The sequence below is a fragment of the Maniola jurtina genome, chromosome 3, assembly GCF_905333055.1.
Source record: "Maniola jurtina chromosome 3, ilManJurt1.1, whole genome shotgun sequence".
In the NCBI taxonomy this organism is placed as follows: domain Eukaryota; kingdom Metazoa; phylum Arthropoda; class Insecta; order Lepidoptera; family Nymphalidae; genus Maniola; species Maniola jurtina.
In genome coordinates this window covers 12,056,515-12,072,726 of record NC_060031.1, presented here as the reverse complement: position 1 = coordinate 12,072,726, position 16,212 = coordinate 12,056,515, and the positions used below count along the sequence as shown (strand labels likewise).

The 16,212-nt window shown below is 35.6% G+C and overlaps 1 protein-coding gene across 2 annotated transcripts in view; it reads left to right on the top strand.

Annotated features, from left to right (window-relative positions):
* The window catches only part of LOC123879004 (protein artichoke), a 137,315-nt gene that overhangs the window by 67,311 nt on the left and 53,792 nt on the right, over positions 1 to 16,212 (top strand). The window contains exon 2 of one of the 2 annotated variants that reach the window (XM_045926474.1): positions 1,565 to 1,617. The exons of the other annotated variant lie outside the window; for it this stretch is intronic. The gene's annotated coding sequence lies outside the window, so the exon portion shown is untranslated. The remainder of the gene's footprint in view (positions 1 to 1,564; positions 1,618 to 16,212) is intronic. 2 annotated transcript variants of the gene reach the window in all.

The window sequence follows — 16,212 nt, the reverse complement described above, 5'->3', positions numbered from 1 at the left end:
AAACAATAATTTTCTGTTGTACACAACTCTCTAAAGAAAACTTTTTTGCGGAGAAAATTATGAAAGTGATAGCAATTTACTTACTGTTATATTTTATTATATAGGTTGTGTAAAGCAAAATTAGCCACATTATCATGTCAATGTCATATTCTGCGAGTTTTAGTATAAAAAACTTGCAGAACTGCAAGTTTTATAACTTAAAACACAATACATAGTAGATAGACACTAGCTACCTTTCAAGCAATCGATCTTTTATAATTTATCACAAAAGTGACATAAAATTCTATTGTATGCTTCATTCCTTTGTTTTACAGTAAGATTTTCCGTAACAAGCGGGTTAGATTTATTTAAAAATTCATATGGGAGTGGTGACGCGACAACCTCAATTTAGGGCCTGATAATGCCGGAGTATAAACCGGGTTGACAGTTATTAATATTTAATGGAACATTTTGTAACTGCGGGGAGTCGTTTATTTGAAATTTTGATAATCTACTATACCTACTGGCATTACGCATATCTGTTTAAAACTGTACGTACATTGGATTCGAGCCGCAAGCACCGCACTCGCTGCAGAAACCTTTAAAAGCTGATTCACACCAAGCACGTACACGTGGACACGCACGTGGTGACGCGCGTGAATCCGTAGACATAACTGCACGCATTACGTTCACGCTACGCAAGCGGTATGCCATGTCTCATACAGCTCCATAGACCTACAACGCAATGGTACGCGCTACGTCTACGTTTACGCAACGCATACGCGACACATACGCGGCCTGTGTGGCCGACGCTTAAAACAGCATACTTCTACAGAAACAGTAACTACAGATGCAAATGACAAATTGCAATCTTTATCATAAGCCATTTCCACTCACTATTGAGCACAATACTCCTCTTAGAATGAGAATAGCTTGGCTATAGTCCACAGCGCAGGCCAAGTGCGGATTGGCAAACTTCCCACACCTTCGAGAACATTATGGATAGTTCCCAGGCATGCAGGTTTCCTCAGAATCTTTTCCTTCATCGTTAAAGCAAGTGATATAAATTAATTACTTAAAATGCACATAACTCCGGAAAGTTAAAGTTGCGTGCCTGGGATCGAAATCCGACCGTCCGAATAGGAGGCCGACGTTTTAATCACTAGGCTACCATCTCACTTTTTTAATTGACCTAACTTGAATATAGCTTTTGTCTTTTTTATAATAATGAATTATTAATATTATAACCTCGTTCTGAAGCACTGACCATTGACTGTTCGAGTCCTTCTCCACAATGAGTGTCATCAATGAATCGCAATATGTTGTAGAATTTTTATATAAGTATGTACATTTTTGTAAATTATCTCTATCCTTCGCCGGCCCAGTAGTCTGATTCCAGGTTTTCTCTCAGAATTAATAGGGTTCAGGCCATAAGTCTACCAAGCTGGCCAAGTGCGGATTGACGGGAACATAATTATGTTTTAAATAAGTACATGAGAGCAAAATCATGGACATGTTTTATTTTACAATTCATAACAGCAGTCGACAATTTCAGAAACATGAAGTTTTCTTTCCCTCTTTTCAGAATAATTGGCAAGTTGCGGAAAAAGCAAAAATCTTTGGCTACGAATTTTCAAGGTGAGTTGACAGTTTTGTAGTTAGTACATTATTATAATATTATCCATTTGTTTATAATCTTCTATCTTAAAGTCTTAAACTAAATCTTTATCTTAAACTACCCACTGTCAAGTTTATACGTTGCTAGCTGTTGCCCGCGACTTCGTCTGCCTAGAATTGTTGATTTCCCGTGAGATTGACGTTTCCCGTGCGGCAAAAGCCCTGCTTCAGAAAGTAAGCTACAAAATCTTTTTTTTTTTTTTTTTGTCTTAAATCATCAACAAAAGTCATCAAGAATCACTAGGTGTCAAGGAAATAAAAGCTTAGTAGACATGGAGTAAACAAAAAGACTTTCTTGCTAAATACCAACGCTACCGGTAGAATGTCAGGCTCAATTAAAATCTAGTACCGAACAAGCGTTCACATTCACAGTTCGTTATCGTGTCAAGTGGAATTGTAGAGAACAGACTTTTTCAGGCCGCTGCAAACTTTTACATAACAAAGCACACCGACTTAAAGTAGAATGGAAGCCCCTGCAATGCAATCGTTTCAAAGAGTAGTCGAAACTGAGTTAGATTTTTTAATTAATATTTGTTTGTTTTTTTTTTAAATATATATGGATATAATAATATGCTTATTGCTTAGTACTTTGCCCATTTTCCAGGATAAAAGTATCCAAAGTGGGTCTCTAAGAAGCGAGTATTGGAAAGTGGAAACAGATTTTGATATTCCTAATAGTCGTAGCTAGTAAGAATATCAAAATCTGTTTGATTTTGTTTGATACCCCTGTTTTCGTTGCTATTTAGTTTTTGATATCCCATGGGAACTTTGATCCCGGAAAATCAAAGTTTCTACTATTGGCGTCACTCAGAAAAGCAGGTATTATTTAAATATTTTTATCGAATTATTGGAATGTCCTCTCCAAAACCAACACAAAAAAACACAAGTTTAATGTGCAAGGTTATCCGAGAGTTTTAATCTAAACAAACTAATGCCAAAATAAATAATTTAATTAGAGCGTGATTGCTATCACAACATCTAATTATCCAGTTCACAATCCAAATACCGAAAATATGCGATATCGCTCCGAATCTCAGAAGGAGACTGAACTAAAACCTTCAAAACACCCGTATTTATGCAAGTTCAATCTTGTTGGCCTCCTAGTAACAGATTGTATGACATCGAATGAGCCAAATATCGATTTTACCAAACTACCTTCATCAGCTAAATTAATAATTTTATATTATTTTTGACAACTCAAATCAACTTTTTAAAAATAACCTTACAGTTCGGCCGTCCTGAATTTAACACGCCCTCGTGTTTCTAAATAATCTTGTCATGTCAGTCGCGGGCTTCCTTGCCCTAAGTCAAATCCAAATCATGGGCTATCCTGCCCTCCGTCAAATCATTAAAACCTACCCCTGAACTGCCGAACTCTCAGTTTTAATATCAAGTCAACAATAAATCCAAACAACTAACTTCTCATTCGATGTATACAAAATCTGAATGACTCATTGCAAATTACTTTCCAATTCACAAAAGACTAAATTATTAAAAAAAAAACACTAAAAATTTTAATCACCAAATCAAACTCAATAAAAATTTTAATCAAATGTGGGTTGTTTACAAAAAGATACCAAAGCGAAATTAAGACAACGTGAGACACGTCCCGCTTCTGAATTATTGGCGTCACTCAGAAAAGCAGGTATTATTTAAATATTTTTATCGAATTATTGGAATGTCCTCTCCAAAACCAACACAAAAAACACAAGTTTAATGTGCAAGGTTATCCGAGAGTTTTAATCTAAACAAACTAATGCCAAAATAAATAATTTAATTAGAGCGTGATTGCTATCACAACATCTAATTATCCAGTTCACAATCCAAATACCGAAAATATGCGATATCGCTCCGAATCTCAGAAGGAGACTGAACTAAAACCTTCAAAACACCCGTATTTATGCAAGTTCAATCTTGTTGGCCTCCTAGTAACAGATTGTATGACATCGAATGAGCCAAATATCGATTTTACCAAACTACCTTCATCAGCTAAATTAATAATTTTATATTATTTTTGACAACTCAAATCAACTTTTTAAAAATAACCTTACACTACGGGATGTTGAAAACCTAAATCCACGTAGACAAACTACGAGTAGTTAGACCATACCGAGGGTGTTGTAAATACGAATTTCTAGCACTAAATCTAGTCTATTTTTAACGGAAGCTAGAACAGGACATGCGATCGTTATTCGTTATCGTGCCACGTCGAATTGTCGAGAACAGCCTTTTTCATTCCACTGTGAACTTTTGCAGAACAGAACGCTTCCGCCGCAGGCAGCTTTTTACGTAGCTGGAATACCTTTGGAATTGTCTGCTCTAAGTGTACAACTGTACAATCGTACCGGGGATTCTAGGTTTCTAGAATTTTTGCTCTAATGCTTACATGGACGAAGCCGCTAATTGTACTTAATTTTAGGGTTCCATACCTCAAAAGAAAAAATGGAACCCTTATAGGATCACTTTGTCGTCTGTCTGTCTGTCTGATACTCTTACTCTTACTGATACTCTTTGATTTTCCGGAATAAAAAGAAGCCCTTTTGTTAATCCCGGGTATAATCTATCTCCATTTCAAATTTCAGCCAAATCCGTATCAGTCCAGTACTTTTTGCGTGAAAGTGTAACAAACATACTACCTACACACATACTACACATATGCATTTACCTCAATAATAAGTGATTAGTGTGATAGTGTGATAATATTAGTGTAAATGCGATGTGAAGTGTGATAATGATAGCCAAATTCGCCATTACGGGGGTAATTTTTGACATCATCATGTACATCATCAAAAATGGGGCTAAGCCCACACTCAGTCAAAGCAATCACAAAGGTTGCTTCGACTCACTCTCCACAAGAACTCTCAGGAAACTAGTTAACCTTAAAAAGCAGAAGTGAGCCGTAAGAATTTGGCAAGTATAGGGATGTCGTAAAACAAAGTCAAGGGTGTAGCTCAAAACTTTTCCTCCTCTGCTGAAAGGGAGGTTATGATAGGACTAGGGAAGTATCTCTAGCGTACTCCCAGCGCTTTTCATACAAACGTAGTTCGGTTCTCATGTAAATATTAACCATTCAAACTCAATGAAAATTATTATAGACCGTGCCAAAACAAATATCTGTGTTTATGAAGTTTGTATTGCTTTTATACATGGCATAATATTGTATATATTATGCCATGTATAAAAGAGCAACCGCCGAGTTTCTTGCTGGTTCTTCTCGGTAGGAAAGGCATTCCGAACCAGTGGTAGATGCTTTTGACGATTCAAAAGAACTTGTAAAAGTCTAATTGAATAAAAATATTTTGAATTTAGATTTTTTTTTGTACCTATGTAGACTTCCGTAAAAAAGTGTAGTTTAAAGTTTCATTGGCTCAAATGTATGTAAATCTTTGAACCCGTGTAACGCTGGAGAGTGCGCTAGCACTCTCATAGCACTAGGAGACTCCCAATTACATGACCACAGCGCTCCTGGCTGGTGCTATGTAAGCGTTTTATAGTGCGTACATTTTGAGGTCTGACTCACCATTTTAGCTCTATATGTCAATTGTCAACTGTTGACACAGAGCTAAAATAGGAATCTCAAAATATACGCATTATATACAGCGTTGGGTCAAAAAACAAGCTCATGCTATTATTCGGTATATTACGAAATATATGCTAGTAAAGAGATAATTGTAATGAAGCGAGTGAGTGCTCGCTGAGTTATGAAGTATCGTTCGTTTGCGGTTATTTATACCTCAAGTGGACCGTTCTAAAACCTCCATCAGCTTTATATTTTCCCAGTATTTAAAATAGGTTATATTTTTACTCTCTTTTCTATTTTTACCCGACCGCGGCAAAGCCAAAAGGAAGGGTTATGATTTTAGAAGTCTATGTACCTATGTATGTGTGTATGTTTGTATCCAGATTCTGTGTATATCGAGTGGGGTGTCAAATGAAAGAGGAGAAAATTCTTAGTTCATAAATATAAATGTACTACAACATTAAAATATACCAAGCGACAGAAAACAACTTTAGTATAATATTTCAGCGTTTATTAAGTCGGGTTTTAGTTTTCAACTTTATTCAATTACTATCACTTTAAAATGTGAAAACATTTTTGTTTGTTGGTTTCTCTTTCGATCACGTCGGAACTCGTCATTTTTAAAGACCTGGAAAGTGACAATTACCTCTTATCTCCGAAATTGAAGAGTTCCCACGTGGTTTATAAAAACCTAAATCCATGCGCACGAATGTGTGGGCATGAGCTAGTAATGAAATATTCAGGTGGTGTGATGAATTCAAGTCAGATGTAGTAATATATTGAAACATATGTGAAAAGTAAGTATCTTCTATACAAATGCATTAGAATAAAATCAATTGATAAAAATCATACTAAGCAAACGCTTAAAAAACTAATTAAAAACGTGACTTTAACTACTAGGTAATCAGTTATAAATAACGCCTAATATTAAAGGTCTTTCGCAGTTAAAAAATTGTTTTAAAAAAGAAAATATATTTATCACACTATCACACTAATATTATAAAGGCGAAAGTTTGTATGTGTGTGTGTGTGTGTGTGTGTGTGTGTGTGTGTGTATGTTTGTTTGTTACTCCTTCACGCAAAAACTACTGGACGGATTTGGCTGAAATTCGGAATGGAGATAGATAATATCCTGGATTAGCACATAGGCTACTTTTTATCCCAGAAAACCAAAGAGTTCCCACTGGATTTCAAAAAACCTAAATCCACGCGGACGAAGTCGCGGGCGTCAGCTAGTACAAAATGTACTTACTCCACATTACGTTATCAAAATTATTCATACTTCTTTTACGAGATAAGTTTTCTACGCTGTTACGTTTTTATCCACACTTGTTGAATTGTATAGAATAACCCGATATATGAAAATGTGTTTAGTCCTTGGAGACATGCCTTACGTGCTTTTGAGATGTAACGTCTTATTCATAATACGAATACCTCCATAATACCTAATATTATAATATTTTATCGATAACTAGACGACCCACCTCGGATTCATTCGGGTAGAATTTCGGAAAACCTTTTTTTTTTTTTTTGTTTAAATCTGGCTTTACTCTGATTAGCCAATGTCAAGTTTGTGATTATTTTCAAGTTATTGAATCTATACAAGTATGGACTCCGTCTGCGCCGGCACCCGCCGACACACGCGCGGCGCCCCTTCAGAGCGCTTCCCAGTCAGTTCCACCACCAAAAAACACCAACTAACACAAAAACCAGCCACTCCTTACAAAAAAAAAAAAACACTCCAAACAAGCACAGCACGCGCGCCAGCAAACGCCATCACAGACGAAGTCCCGGAAAACCTTTACTTTAGTAATGAGGCTTTAACAGAAATTATAATGAGCAAAGCAGGGACGAGTGTATTATTATAATTAATGTGAAAGCATGTTTGTATGTTGATTTGTCCTTCTTTTAAGCAGCGATAAAGCAACATATCGAAGTAATTTTTTGTACGGGCCTATGACAGGCTGAAATAGTTCATACGGCATAATTTAAATCTACACGGATGAAGTGGCGTTCAAAACCTAGTATAATAATTGTATTAGCAAGTCATGTTCTCACAAACAGTGTAGGTAACAGGCGTAGGTACGTGCCCAAGACTTACGTGACTAGTATTAATTACTTATAGGGATTATTCGCGCCATGGCAGCGTTACAGAACTAAACCCTTATTAAACGCGTCGAACTACCCCAGAGGAAGACTATACGGTTTTCTACGAACCATTTGTGTTATAATAATATTATTACATTCTAGCGGAACGGGGTGCGCATGAAAATGTTAATTGAAACAAAGTTTGCTCTTGTAGCTAGTTTCTGTAATAGGTTCTCGGTAGGAAAGGCATTCCGAACCAGTGGTAGATGCTTTTGACGATTCAAAAGAACTTGTAAAAGTCTAATTGAATAAAAATATTTTGAATTTGAATTTGAAAAATACTTAGTGCTGCAAAAAAGCAAGAACGTCTCTAAAGCCCAACTACTTTGCTTAAAAATACCACAACGGAAAAACGTTTTATAATTTACTTAAATTTATTACCTAGGTAGGTCGGTATATATATAAAAAGTATAATTTCGAAATTTACATGACCGAAATTCACGTGAATTTTATGTTTGTCTTATTTGAATGTAGTTTTGTTTATTTTAGTGTATTACAAGGACTTTAATTGAATTTTAGCCCTTCGAAAACTATAGGTAATTCTGTATTTAAGCATTAATCTCATTTAAGACTACGGAATATTACTAACATTCGTACCCATTTTTACCTCTATGCGAATTATTATATCCTTGAATGGCTATTTTGACCGGACTGTAATATATATCATAGTCTGAAATAAGTTTAAACATTTCCTGAAATTGTACCATTGTTTTTGAAAGCTTTCAAATTGTCAATGCAGATTTAAGTCCCTTTATTCCATAATTCACTCATTAGGTACTAATAACCTACTCATATCCGAGTAGAGACTACGTATTTACTGGTACGCGCAGTGTAGGACGACCTCCAATACGCTGGACCGATGCAAGATGGCCTGAAGAAGCAGGTGAAAAAATTCTTTCCAGCATTTGCATGTTGGTGACGGGACCTTAAGGTTTTTACTCATCCCAGAATTCACCAACGCGCCTAAACAAGTTTTCACTTCAATCATATCACAAATGAAATCATATAAAAAGTTACCTCCTTTGACCTTCCACCTTTTCTACTAGCATCTTGTCCATCAAGATCATTGGCAAGTTTATAAGTGGAATCATACGAGCAATATGTATGACAAGTGTAAATTAAAAATTTATAACACCCCCGACAAAGTATCTGAGTTTTCCAAAACATCATTTTCAAATAAATAATTATGTATCAAGGCAACGTCCATCTTGACAGCTTGACATATTTTGTCAATTGACATAATATTATGAACCTAACGGTTATGTAACCTTCTTTTCTACAAGAAAACTAGAAAAGAGCTGATAACTCTTAAACGGCTGCACCAATTTTTTTGGATTATAGCTAAGAACACTCTCGATCAAGCCACCTTTCAAACAAAAAAAAGTAAATTAAAATCGGTTCATTCGTTTAGGCGCTACGATGCCACAGACAGATACACAGATACACAGACACACAGATACACAGATACACACGTCAAACTTATAACACCCCTCTTTTTGGGTCGGGGGTTAAAAACTTGCAGAATTATGTACCAAACTGCCCAAAATAGGCGAAAATCTATTCAATTTGACATAACTACTATATACTTAGGTAACTAAAATCAATGTTGATCAAACTTGCTCGTCGACACAATCCCTCACTGTTACGTAACACCACTAGCTAATCCCTGTAAAGTAATAAAGGCTAATCACGTAGCTCCTGCACGAAACTTTCTCTGACCTCGAATATTATAACTGAAACGGGGCAAGACTTGCATAATGGCGGATGCCGGAAATAGTAGTAAGTACATTACGGGCCTTTCGGTGTTTTAGGGGTTCGTACCTCAAAAAGAAAAAAGTAACCCTTAAAAGAAAGGAAGGAAGGATTAATACATTCTGTCGTGTCAGTGAAAAAAGAGAATCAAAACCTAGAGGGTACTTACTTCCAGTTGAAATAGAATAATGCCAGGTAGCAATATCTTAAAGCACAAGAAAAGCGAAATCCGAAAACCGATAATTTGTGGTTACATCATAAAAGAATATTCAAATATGTTTACATTAACAGTTTACTAAATCACATCAAAGATGGTGGTGTCCGTAACCAATATAATATCAATATAAAAAATTTTCAAAAGAAAAATAAAACCGACTTCAAAAACCACAAACACTAAAAAGTAAAAAATAACTTTTATTTAGCTACACATGTAATGTACCTAGGTATGAAGTCGAGCGAGCATATTAAAACAAAATTAGAAATCCAAGAGTGAAGCTCGCCCGACTTCATACCTAGGTACATTACATGTGTAGCTAAATAAAAGTTATTTTTTACTTTTTAGTGTTTGTGGTTTTTGAAGTCGATTTTATTTTTCTTTTGAAAATTTTTTTTTCACAATTTTTAGTGGCCCCACTGTACTATAATATGCTATGCCCAGTTAAAACCCTACTGTTTACTAAGGTATTGCACTGATCGCGAGCAATTTGCTCCTATCTATTGAGGAGTTCTGTTCTCCATCTCCGAAGATATTTATCAGATCTTCACCAAATTTATATGGGACCACCTGCACAGTATACCCTTTCAAACAAAAAAAAAATTCCAAATCGGTCCAGGGGTCTTTGAGTAATCGGGGAACATACATAAAAAAAAAAAAAAAAAAAAAACAAAAAAAAGGTTCCGACGAATTGAGAACCTCCTCCTTTTTTGGAAGTCGGTTAAAAATTAAGAACATCATTCATATTTTTTACTTTAGAATTATTAAATACTTATTCTTGATCATTTTATATAAGAATGTATAAAAATTTAGGTACTCAAACTGCTTGAAAAACAAAAATAAAATGAAGCTGGAACGTTTAAAAGCCATCACAATTTGTGGCGGTGCGGCGATGTAAAAACAAAATAACTAGCAACTTTGGCTCAGAATTGTTTAAAAATATATTTTCAAGATAAATGTTACACACATTTTGTTAAAATATCGTACAAAAATGACGTGAATATTCCCGTAACATTTCAAATTGAATATTCTAACAAGTTTTGCAAACGTGATTTTCTAGATTGATTTGTTTTTGTAATTCATTGAATGTTCACTGATTTTAAAGTTGTTCATTGAAATATAGTATATAGTATATTCACGTCAATTTTTATCGGAAAGTATACAAAATAGCCACAATGTACCTACGATCTACATAATTATTTCTTTGTGTTACAGGTATCACTAATTACACAATTATCTGCTAAACTTTCTAGTGAATTTCAATGCAAACCACCTTAGAGCACTTAAGAACAAGGTCTATTATTTACTGTCATTAATTATTATTATTAACCTGTAAACACTTATGTACTATAAAGCGGAATTTACATTACGAAATTAGTGGCACGATTAAATTTGAATTGCACGTGTAAACTTCGATTACAAGTTTACACATGCAATTGATAATGAAATTAATGTCGTGAAACTAATTTCGTAATGTAAATTCCGCTTTAATACTTCCACGCAGATGTCTAATTTTTGTGGAGATTGGCCGAGAGATTAACCGCCCGCGCCGTGGCCGAAACTCGGTCGGGATGATATTATTATTATATCAAAGAACAGCTTAAACCATTGGTTTCATAGGAGCTTGAGATTTTACATGAAGGTTTTCTTTACGACGTGAACCTCCAGTAAAAAGGCCTTTCAGGATGTCCACGCAAGTGATGCCGGGGCGAAAATTCTAATGTAATTTTATTATCCAGTGACAGTAAAACGGGATTTCATCTATAAATCATCCTCTGGTTTCACATGGAGAAACTTGTCTTTATATATCTGTAAATATGTGGAATACTTTTTGAAATCAATCTTTTTAGAATTCCGTACCTTAAGAGGAAAAAGGGACTCACACTCAAGACCGACAGACAGATAAATAGACAACGGTCTATTTATCTGTCTGTCGGTCTCTCTGTCTGTCATGTATGTCAAGAAACCTATAGGGTACTTCCCGTTACTCTAGAATCATGAAATTTGGCAGGTAGCTATGTCTTATAGCACAGGCAAATGCAAAAATCCAAAAAACCGTGAATTTGTGGTCCATCACAAAAAATTAAAGAATTCTGTTCCCGAAATAACTAGTTTACTAAATCACATCAAGATGATTTTTATTATATGTACTGCTTTGAGTCTTGTACGATGGTGCGGAACCCTTGGTGTGCGAGTCCAACTCGCACTTGGCCGGTTTTAAATAAATTCATCCCTATTTCTACTAAAAACACCAAGGAAAATTATGTGGGTAGGTAAATGGGCGCATAAGTAAGACAGTGACCTTCATAACGAAAAATAACTTTGTCTGACAAAGACTAATGATACTGCCATAACACCTTTATCTAAATTTGCAAAAAATTTACTTCGTAACCCTGTAGGTAAACGATATTGTCTGTACATAATTTGTCATATCATTCAAATTAAAAATATTATTTTGGATCAAATAGCGAACTTAATTATTATATTAGCTCGCTGTTCGATCCAAAATAGTTTTAATTTAATTTAAATTGGTACAAAAGTAAAGGGGTTTTAGGGTCCCGTACCTGAATGGTGCCACCTGGACCCTATTACTAATCCGTCCGTCCGTCTGTCCGTCCGCCTGTCTTTAAGCGCGCTGTGGTTTATGAATCGTAATAGGTAGAAAACATGTAGAGAGTTGAAATTTAAACAGTGTCTATTTCTATACTTGCCACTATAACAACAAATAATAAATAACAAATAATGGCGAATTTCAAAATGACAGTGTGAGTCGGACTTGCACTCAAAACGTTCCGTATCGTCTCGTGGTCATTTTGAAATTCGCCATTTGTATTTCGCCATTTTTATAGTAAGTATTTGTTGTCATAGAGGCAATAAAAATACAAATTCTATGAAAATTAAAGTGCCACTAAAAGGCCACAGTTGCAAAAGCATTTTTGATTTTATAGAAATGTAATGCCATGTTAATATCAGGCAATTCTGTAGAGTTAAATAAAGTTAACCACAAATCCGATCCTGATTTATTTTTATCTCTATTGTCAATTGTATTTACTGATATAAAAGCCGGATTCAAATATTTTGCGACCTTTCGGTGACTAAAATAACTGTAGCGATATGCAAATGAGTTTTATAACACACGAGAATTTCAGGCCTCGCAATATTATAGGCAGGTAGGTAATACAAACGCTCGGGTCAAACTAAAGCACAATGGGCAATTACTCTACGCCTGACTGGGTACTGTTGGCTCGAGTTCGAGCCACGGGACGCAAGTATCGAGCAGTTTATTTGTATATTTTATCTGAAATATAAAATTTCAAAGCAAACTTAGCGGTCTTAGTTCACCGGCACGGCATACGGTTAAAGTTACGTCGTTATAGTTCAACTTTGATGCCCAATAAAAATAAAAGGCAAAAGTGGGTTGACAAGACGTAAGTATTCATTATTAGCTGACCCACCTTGACTGCTCTGCTTCTCTTTCTTCTTTATCCCGAAAGAATTTCAAACAGCTTGTCTTATAAAAGAAACTCTGAAAAGCTGAAACCTACATGCAAGATTTCAGCTTTTTAAATTCAAGGGTTTGGTTGGAATACAAGTTTTACAACAATGAACTTTGTTCACGAATGTTTTTGCAACTTTGCACGTTACGACGTGGATGCCTTGGCTTTTATTCTTTAGCTGCTCTTATTAACCTAGCCTTTATAGAGTTTTAATAGCGTTGCAGTTTATAAAAGTACGTAGTTCGTGATGCGCAAAATTGTTTGCGATAACTAATGAAGTAAATATTAAAACATAACACACAAGATCCTTTGTCTAAAAGCTTAACAAAGGCGCTTTGAGCACATAATTAAATTACCGAATAGGTAATTATAGCTAACTACTAAACAAACTTTGTTTGCATCAGTTTTAAGGACCCATATTGAACCCACCCACGTGATACCCACACTGAACAACTGCCTGTAATTTATAGCTCGATCTCGAGCCAACAATACTCAGCGAAATAATCGGTGATTGCTCATTGTTATCGAATAACAGGCCGAGTGAAAATGTCTACACGTTAACGCAGAAATTACCCATTTCACAATAAAGCCAATTTATGTCTAAAGGACCTACCGACCGACCTTCGATAATTCGAATTATGCAATTAGCATTTCAAATTGAATGTTTTTCTGTAAAGGTAAAGTGATACATATATCCATCGATCATATTTGGATTAATTTTACCGAGTTTAAAGATAAGTTCAAGAAGCTTATTATTGACTAGATGATGCCCACAATGATAATGAAGCTGTGATAGCCTAGTGGTTAAGACGTCCAGCCTCCTAGTTGCTTGGTCTGGGGTTCGAGACCGGGTAAACTTAGCTTATAATATGACAAGCATCAATGAGGCGGATTTTACTATCCATGTTATAAGCAAGGTTGACACGTTCACGGTAGAACTAAGCCATAGCAGTAAGGTAGCGCAAGTAATAATATTGTACAATATACCCACGAGGCCGTCACTGGCGCAGCATGGCTGTCTATTGCGGCGCGCCGTTCAACAGTCCCCTGTCGAGCGTGAAGTAATTGCCCGCTGTGCTTTAGAAAGCCTCGAGTCAGGCGCCTGTAACGCCTGCCCTGGAACTAAGCTACAAAACAAACCAAAGCTCTTGCTCCGGAGCTTTGTTGAACACAAAGTACTACTGTTCGTAAACGTAACAAACATCACACAAAACAATAACAATTGTAGGTTATAACAGCTATTAGCGCTGTCAAGTTCATGTTTTTGAAATATGATTTACTACTTTCAGACGAAAAACCTTCTCAACACGAATATACCTTTTCAACACGTATCTGCCATTTAATCTTCAGGTTTTTATATCCGTTGACATAAAATAATATTTACTGCTGAGGATCCATGATCGTAAAAAGTTTTTTATGGACATAATATCATCATTATCTAGTAAAGACTTGTTCTTGCAATGCGAGCATGAATTTACTTTAATTTATTATTTGAAAGTTGAGTTTCATTCGGTAGGAAGACTCTGACTCTGAAACAGTACCTATATTTATTTGACGAAAACTATATTATTCAAAAGCTTTGTAAAACTTTCTAAAACTTTCTAACAGTGTATCCTGATAGGAAAACAAATCTCTATTTTACCCTATCAATTGAACTAAATGATTTTAGTAAAAGTATACAGGCCGTTATGCAAGGAGTCATCTAGGCAATAAAAACAAGCAAGGTCGAAAACAAAGGGAAAGGTAACGGAGACCCCTCTCTACAGTGTCAGGTGTAACCTTCTTTTACAACACAAAAGGTCTCGAAATATAAGTTTTTAAGCTCGTCTAATATTAGTTACGTGCAAGGGATAACTCTATTAGTGTTTGCTAGCAGTCCATTTCATAAATTACTAATTAGCTGGCTAAGCTTCTGGGTCTATCCTCAGATCCCCTTAGCGGGGTTAAAAGGTTTACTTTTGTAACGATGTTCAGTTACTTATTCATGTAACTCATTAGTATTCTCCTCTTTTTGGTATACTTGCTGATGCCCGATACTTCGCCCGTGTGGGTTTAGGTATTAAATATCGTGGGAGCTCTTTGATTTTCCGGTATGAAAAGTAACTTATGTCTCTACAGGTCTTTAATTATATCCATACAAAAAATCACGCCGATCTGTTGCTCCTTTGCAGCGTGGTTACTGGTTAGTTAGTAATGAAGTTATATCTTTGACTGACTAATAAAACCTAGAAATTCCACTAAACTCATTTGCTATGTGTTGAAATACATATTTAACACACGTGTTTCTCGTTTCATTGTATTTTTTGTCTTTATCCTTTGAATTATACCTGTATGAATTTGAAGAGTTAGTGTTGATTTTAGGTTGAAAAACCCCTGCGAAAGTGACGAATTTCAACTCTGTATCAGTGTAGATCGACCCTTATCCATCGGCATAGTTCAACGAAGGCGGCCTAATGCTAGCGGAGCCCTTTTCCTTTTTTACATACTGTTTGTAGGACTTGCTATTGATTTTAAATTCTTCCAAAGTAGTTTCGTACCCGTCTGGAATCTGGGGAGTTATTCTACATGTTACATAAAGTCACAAATACTAGAAATAAAGAGTGGCCAGAAAAACTAAAAAAAAAATACAGGTAGGTACTTGATGAAAATGTTATTTTGTTTCTATGACCAACCTTCTGAACGTTTAAATGTCAAAGGTCCCGGACTTTAAACTAAAAGCCCCGACGCGGTGTGATCATTAGTCTACGTCGAGCAAAATTGAAAAATGTTATTTATCAAGGCCCCCAACATGAACTTCTAATTAAGTTATTTTGTTCATTTGTTTGTATTTATTACGAAAAATTGATAAAACTTTTCGTTTCGATGGTGTAGTGTTAGACCAGTGTTAGATTAGTGCTTTTTTTGCGCCTATACGCTTTGTTTTGTACGCAAGTATAGGCGTGCTTTTTTGTTTGAATTATAAAATTCGTTTCGTTCGACTCATTCGACGCGTTCGGCTCGCGTTAGCGCGTATGTCAAAACAATACTAGCGTAAAACACAGAAAAAATGATAGTCTGTACCCACCCTTAAGTCGCAATTTCATTTTGTACTGAGTTCTCAATGACGTCAGCAGTACAATCCAATGTACAATATACCTACAAGAGTTTTCTAACACAACAAAGCCATTCCAACTAAGTGGGTGTGCTATGGATTGACACTTTGAACACTTTGCAATAAGTGAATTTTGAACTCGCAATTCTGTACCTAACTAGCTAACTAGCTACCTATCTTTATTATGCTATTGGAATTGGAATACACTGTGGGGAAAAAATTGAACAAAACCCTTTTCATAACTAACCACAGTCCGACTTTTAATATAGGTATAATTATTGTACAAGAACTCCATATTTATCTACTAATTTTATAAGTGCAAAAGTGTAAGTCT